Genomic DNA, 5,795 nt, shown 5'->3' on the forward strand with positions numbered 1-5,795 from the left:
TTAGGTCCTCATTTTTCCCCTCCGTCCCCGCTACCCCCTCCCTCACAAACCCCCTTCTTCAATGGACTACCGAAATCAGAAAGCCACCGTAAAACCCACTGAAGTCTCAGGGTGATGCTCTGACCAGGGAAAGTTTAGCGTGAGGGTGGACATTTCACATTTAGCATGTTGTTCTAACAACTTTTCACGAGCCGATCCTGACTTTCAGAGAATGAAATGAAGACGGCAGAATCACTGATCTGAAGATCCACAATCGGAACAACAGGAGCGCTGCTCTTTTGAGGGATGCCATGAGGACGGCGTCACTGGAAAGTCCAGATCGCCCAACATACTAACAACCAATGTTTTGAGGTCAGGTCCCAACAGGTCTCTGGGTTTAAGGGAGTCAAGTCTGTGCTGAAGGCAGAGAGGGAGAAGAAGGTACGGAGGATGTAAAAACAAATGGTACTTTTTTCCCTCTCACAAGGTGTTTGTGCCAAGGTGGCTCACGTGTGCCCATGTCAGGGGATCCCTCCTCCTGGGACCCCAGAGGGAGCCTCTCACAACTAGCAGGGCAAGGTGGTGTCTTCCACATTGATCCAGCTTTGGAGACAGCCTATGAGTGACACTTGCCCCTCCCTCCAAAAGACGACGATGAAGTGTTCTGTGTGCTAACAACATAGCTTTAAAAAAAAAGGTAAAACAAAATTCTGCATTTTTATAAAACTTGATAAAAAGTGTTTTGAACTGTATAGTCACCAGAGGTACACAGTTATCAAAAATGCACACACGTCACTTGGCATCTCCAGCACCTTCAGGTCTCTGTGCCTGGTCGGCGTTGGCATCTCCATTGTCTTCAGGGCTGTTCCCGTCCTCGCCAGCATCAGCTTTCCCCTTTGGGCACCTTCTCTCCCTTCTTGACAGGGGCCTTTTTAGGCTTAGGCTCTGGTTCTGGAGGAGCAGGTTTAGGAGCTAACCTTGCTGATCTCCTCTGAGGTCCATCCTTCACCTTGGCTTTTTCTCCCCTAGCATCCCCTTCAACCTTTCTCTTGGCAGGCTTTGGTCAATCCGGGGTCATTCTCGCCACCACTTCACACTGCTCGATGGCTGCTTGTGTTAAGACAAGCTCTTAACACCGCAGATGCTATTCTTTCATATAGCCAGACACCATCTGATTTCTTCACCACACTTTGCGGTAACACCCATATCTTCTTTGATCCCTTCATTAGGGTAAACACCAAGCAGGGTTCTGTCATAAAATGGATTGTTCTTAGGTTAGGACTTATGGTTAAGTGTGAGCTCAAATCCACTCATGTATCTCAAGTTTATATATATCCATTCATATATTTCAGGTTTATATACACCCGTTGCCCTTAAGTGGAAGCTTTTGAGAGATATTATAAACAACCTGCATGAGGCCTTTGGTAATTTTAATAATAGTATTACTAAATTAGCCAGTGATACAGGATTTAAAATACTATTGAGATAAGGGGGTATTCACATTTGGGCAACCTTTTCAGACTAAGATACATGGGACATTAACTTACACATATTAAAAAACAAGTAACTGAACCCTGACTACAAACAATGAGGATTAGACATGGGACACAAAGTTCAATAACACTCACTTGCTACAGCAGAACAATGTCTACAGAACTAAGACGTCTTAAAAAGTGAAGAAAATATGGAATTGGTAAATATATGGTAGTCTCACATTGCCTGTCACTAGGCAGCTTCAAAAGGAAGAAGTTTGGACTAAAGTCCAATGACTTCCACATCCACTACCGCAGAGCAGCGGTCCTCCTCGTCCCTCACTCGGGCATTGCCGCCTTAAGTCTGAAGAAGGTGATCGGTTCCTTTAATCTGCAACAGGTGTGTCGAAGGTAGGCAAACTCCAATTCGCTTGGTGGGTTTCGTGATTCAGAATCATCTGATGTAGCCCATGTATGCCAGTGGAGCTATTGGGGAAAAAAGAATACAAGGACCGATCTGGAAATAAACCAGTCAGGGAAGCATAGATAGCAAGGAGCAAGTCCAATGGGGTCAGATCCCCTGAACCTAATACAAGGTAGAGACACCCCCTACCTAGAGCAGGGTCTCGACACTTCCCTCCTGAAGTGTACTATTGCTTAGTAAACTATCACTTTGTTCTGTGTCCTGTGCAGGTGTGGTTTTGCCCTGCAGCCACCACTAGTGGGGAACTTGCTAGTGTCCTCGAGGAAGAGTACTATGATGACACAAAGCTGACACCTAATGGCATTGATTGGGGACCAAACACCAAAGAAAATCCTTTAGGAGGTTGAAGCTTGTCCAAGATGCTTAAAGATAAAGCAGGACCAGACTACAATATGGCGTTCACACAACATCCAAATCACATCATGCCCTCCTTCACGGAATGTAGCATGGGCATTAAGCAACATGTGCCTGTATATTCCAGAAAGGTCTCACCTCAGAGATTTGCTCTTCTATATAACCAAGTGTTTGATGGAGCCTGCTGTGTCCTCACACAAGCCCACAGCACCCTTCCCATGGGGTCTGGGAGCATAGAGGAGGCCATGCAAGGCCACTGCTTTGATGCCTTCTCTCTCTCCGGCTCCAGCAGCCACACGTACAGTTTTCTAAAAGGAAGGCATGCCCTGCACCATCAGCCCCCTCCTTCCTCCTTCCTGTGAATGTTGTAATAGTCAACTTGGTGTCAACTCGCCTTGCTTGGCAGTTGGGCTTCCTGCCAAGGTCCCTGCGTGTCTTCTCAGCCCGATGGTCCCTCATTGGGGTTGTGACATACTTGATTGACAAAATAAAGGCCACGAGGGGCATTTGTCCTCTCTTGTTGCCTGTGTTTGTTGAATTTGTATCGGCTGTGACTGATTCTACCTCATCCACTGCTGCCTGTGCCAACAGCTGGCTGTGGCAGCTCTGCAGCCTGTCACGTGTACCTGCCAAGGGCCCACCCCTGGAGCATCGGCCGCAGCGCCCACCAGAACACCAGCTCAGCTGCTGTCTTCCCAACTTCTTGTCACCGTCCTTCAGCCTGGTCTTCTGCTTCTGCTCCTTGGGTCTTGCCCAACAAGCTCACGAGTCAGGGAAGGGGCCTCAGGCCAGCATCCGCCCCATGGAAGTGACCGGACTGAGAAGCCTCTCAGCGCGTTGTGATGTCTCTTGTTATAAATCGTATATATATTTATAGACATATATATGTGTTCTGGGTTTGTTTCTTTAGAAAATCCTATCGAATACACTGGACACCACCGTGGCCCTTCCTCTTTTTTTCCACTAGAGCACTATCTGGGCACCCCCCTCTCTGGATACTACCTCGTGTATAAGAGCTCAGCTCAAATATTCCCTCCCCAGGGAGAACTTGCTCCTATAACTGTCACACTCCCCTCCCAGAGGGGCTTACGCTTCCACTTCGCTTCTTTCCGCCAGAGCTGTCCCCCATGCACCGTCCCATTAGCCCAAAGTCAACTGAGAGACTCTCTTCCAACAGCAGACCGCAGCAGCTCCTCCTTCACATCTCAAGAACCCTGCCTACGGCACTCTGCCCCCATCTGCTGCGGGAGTAACTGCCCTCGCCGCCTGTCCCCCCAGACTGCGACCTTATCAGGCGTAAGGGAGACATTGTGATCTTCTCTGGGGTTTCAGTGTCTACAAGAAACATCGGGACAATATAGTACTTGGGGATAGGATTACTCAGAGTTTGAAAACGGTATTCTTTAAATATATTTAACTGATTTAAGTAACTGAAATGATTACAAGGATTGGAATATTGATTCAAACCTTGCTGCTTGAAAATAAACTGTTTCCATAATAACAAAAAGGAAACACAGGGAGGCCTGGTGGCATGGAGGTTACGCGTTCATCTGTGATAAACTCACAGGGGCACTTCTGTCCAGTTCTGTACTGTCGCTAGGAGTCACCATCAACTCGATGGTAGCGAATGAGTCTAAGAAACATGGTGAGCGAGGGAGTGGATGAATGAATGAATGAATGAATGTTCAAGACATGAGCTCATCCTCAGGCCACACACCTCTCCAAATCCTTGACGTTCACATGCTGCGGTGGGACAAGCTCTGGGACAAGGTGGCATTAGATAAACCCGATGAAGTTTCCTCTGGACAATTAAGGACAGACCAATGTGGGCTGTGCTCCCTGCCCACACTCTGGCCTTCTTGACCCTGGCTCTTGATAGAATGGAAGGAGTCCATAAAGCAATAAAACTTTATACTTACACACTCTCACACATTCTCTCACAACTGATACACAGTCAATCACTCACACACACTCTCTCTCTCCCACACACTCTCTCTCTCCCTCCCACATACTCTCTCTCTCCCTCCATCTAATAAAGATCCCCGGTTCTGTGGCCCTTTCTGGAAGTCTTTGTGGAAGGGACTTTCGTTCCATGGTTTGAAATCCCACAACCAACCCCCTTTCTCCTCGGAAGTCATAGCCACTTTGCTCAGTGTCACCCCACCCAGACCAGCCTCATCCCGGCTGCAGATCCTGCTTGTATTGGATCCATCGGCGGATTCCACTCGCAGCCACAGCAACGTGTTCAGGAATGAGGGCCTGATCCATTTCCAGCGAGTGGAACAAAGAAGAGGGCCACAGGGCCTTCTGGGAAGAAAAAGTATGTGATTCTCTGCGGTGTGCAGACCTATACCTGCAACTAGTACAGACTCGCTCAGACAAGGTTGACACCCAGATGGCAAGGGAGCCTGGGCAAAACTCCGAGACTGGGCTGCAGCCTGCCCTCCGTCCACGGCAGACCTCCAGGGGAGCCCAGCTGGGGCTTGCAGAGTGAATGGGCCCCTGTTGGGTCACCTCCACAGCACCCCTGTACAGGACCCACTGTTGGGAGTGCCCAACAGCGGCAGACGGCGGATTTGGAAATTCTCATAGGCAGGCCAAGGGGCGGGCCAGTGGGACTGAAAGAAGCAATGATCCAACCCAACCCAACCCAAAACGAAGACCCAACTGTTGCTGTCAAGTCAACCCTGGCTCTTAGTAAGCCTGCCATGCGGAGAACCACCCCATAGGGTTTCCAAGGCCGCCAATTGTGACGGAAGCAGATTGCCCCATTGTTTTATCCTACGGAGCTGCTGTTGGGCTCAAATGGCTGGTTTTTCCATTCCCAGCCAAGGGTTCCTTAGAAGCAATGCCAGGTGACAACACAAATCCAACTGGGAATGAGGTAGCATGAGGCCAAGTCAGTGGGCGGTCAGGGCTACCGTGTGCTGGCCAGAGGAATGGGCCTGGGGAGTTCCCTGAGCTGGGGGCCTGAGCCTTCTGGCGTGTGCTGAGATGTCGGTAGGTAGTGACAAAGCTCATTGACATTTTAGAGATGCTCGATCGCCACAAAATAAAGTAGTATTTATTTCCCACCAGCAAAGTACTTGACAACACTTAGAGAAACCATTTAAAAGACCAGACAAACAAAAAACTCACTGCCATCCAGTCAATGCCAAATCATAGCGACCTCCTATGAGTTTCTGAGACTGCAACTCTTTATGGGAGTAGAAAGTCCCTTCTTTCTCCAGGGGAGAAATAATACACGTCAATTTTCTAAAACTTCTAATGGGGTTCCAAATAGCTCTTTATTTCCCAGGTGGCCTCACTTCTGCACAGAGGTCCAGGTGGTGCCAAGAGACCCTTGGCGATCTTGTACATACACTACCTGCCCCCTGACCCCAGTGACTGGCTTTTTGCAGGCATTGCAATCACTAATCCTGGCCTATCCCTCCAACACTGCCTTGTCCCCACACTGTGACTCTTGGAGGCTGGAGGGAAGTTAAGGAAGGAGGGCTGCCTAGAGC

At 48.9% G+C, this 5,795-nt stretch overlaps 1 pseudogene; it reads right to left on the reverse strand.

Moving 5' to 3' along the window:
* Positions 1-771: 771 nt before the first annotated feature.
* On the reverse strand, positions 772-3,418 carry LOC115872561 (annotated as a pseudogene).
* Positions 3,419-5,795: the final 2,377 nt, after the last annotated feature.

Source organism: Echinops telfairi, unplaced genomic scaffold, assembly GCF_000313985.2.
Source record: "Echinops telfairi isolate 266 unplaced genomic scaffold, ASM31398v2 ScPeMD7_4;HRSCAF=17, whole genome shotgun sequence".
Taxonomy (NCBI): domain Eukaryota; kingdom Metazoa; phylum Chordata; class Mammalia; order Afrosoricida; family Tenrecidae; genus Echinops; species Echinops telfairi.